The 1,542-nt window shown below is 44.8% G+C and overlaps 1 pseudogene; it reads left to right on the plus strand.

The window, feature by feature from the left end:
* Positions 1 to 286: 286 nt before the first annotated feature.
* Positions 287 to 1,281, plus strand: LOC109261255 (olfactory receptor 7A17-like; annotated as a pseudogene).
* The last annotated feature ends 261 nt before the right edge of the window (positions 1,282 to 1,542 follow it).

Consider the following 1,542-nt stretch of genomic DNA (forward strand, 5'->3'; position numbering starts at 1 on the left):
CTGTCTCCATCACTGAACCGTATAGACTTTTATTTTTTTTGACACCTGTACTCTTTGCCTGGAGATTAGTCAGTGCTCAAGGTTATTCCTCAAACGGGTGACAGAATTTCTCATTAAAACTATAGAATCCATGAGCATTAGGGGAAAAAGCTAAGTGTGGGATGTGAATTCCTATTCAGAGCTGGCATGAGGGAGTCCCCAGAGGGGGCAAGTTCTATCCAAAAAACTATGGATACTGAATTTTTGAAAGAAAAATAAAAATTATAGAATTTCAATGATATTTGCAATGTTCATTGTTGAGAAACTCGGTCATGCTTTTTTTTGTTCCCTGATAGTCCCCTGTAGCCCATGGAACCAGGAAATGATTCACAAATTTCAGAATTTTTTCTTCTGGGACTATCAAAGGAACCAGAGCTGCAGCTCCTGATTTTTGGGCTTTTCCTCTCCATGTACCTGATCACTGTGTTTGGGAACCTGCTCATCCTCCTGGCCGTCAGCTCTGACTCCCACCTCCACACGCCCATGTACTTCTTCCTGGCCAACCTGTCCTTTGTAGACATCTGCTCCACCTCCACCACCGTCCCGAAGATGCTCTGGAACATCCAGACCCAGAGCAAAGTCATAACTTATGCAGGCTGCATCACACAGATGTATTTTTTCCTACTCTTTGCTGGATTGGACAATTTTCTACTGTCTGTGATGGCCTATGACCGGTTCGTGGCCATCTGTCAACCCTTGCACTACATGCTGATCATGAAACCCACCTACTGTGGGCTGCTTGTTCTGGTGTCCTGGATGATGAGCACCCTGAACTCCTTATTACAAACCTTAATGATGTTGTGGCTGTCCTTCTGTACAGAGGTGGAAATCTCCCACTTTTTTTGTGAAATCAATCAAGTGGTCCAACTTGCCTGTTCTGATACCTTTCTTAATGACATGCTGATGTATTTTGCAGCTGGATTGTTGGGTGGTGCTCCCCTGGCTGGGATCCTTTACTCTTATTCTAAGATAGTTTCTTTTGTATGTGGAATCTCATCAGCTCAGGGCAAGTATAAGGCATTTTCCACCTGTACGTCTCACCTCTCGGTTGTCTCCCTATTTTATTGTACTGGCCTGGGAGTGTACCTTAGCTCTGCTGCTACCCAGAGCTCCCACTCGAGTGCCACAGCCTCGGTGATGTACACGGTGGTCACGCCCATGCTGAACCCCTTCATCTACAGCCTGAGGAACAGAGACATAAAGAGGGCTCTGAAAAGAATCGTTGGGGTTCCAGTGATGTAAAGGCCAATTGTCCTGGGGCTGCAGACATGCCATGATTGCAGGGCTCAAAGCATCAGAGCCAGGAACTGCTATTCTTTGATCAGACTGTGGGAGTAGAATCTGCCCCTTCTATTTATTTCTTGGAATTCCCATTTGTTTGATTTCAACTTCTCCATACATTTCAATAACTCACTTTATTAAGCTTCTGATCTGTCTGATATACGGTTTCTCCTTTGCCCACTCTCATACGTTCCCAATGTTTTCCCAAATGTTGGATCACAA

This window comes from Panthera pardus, unplaced genomic scaffold (assembly GCF_024362965.1).
Source record: "Panthera pardus isolate Hobbes unplaced genomic scaffold, ASM2436296v1 HiC_scaffold_8, whole genome shotgun sequence".
In the NCBI taxonomy this organism is placed as follows: Eukaryota; Metazoa; Chordata; class Mammalia; order Carnivora; family Felidae; genus Panthera; species Panthera pardus.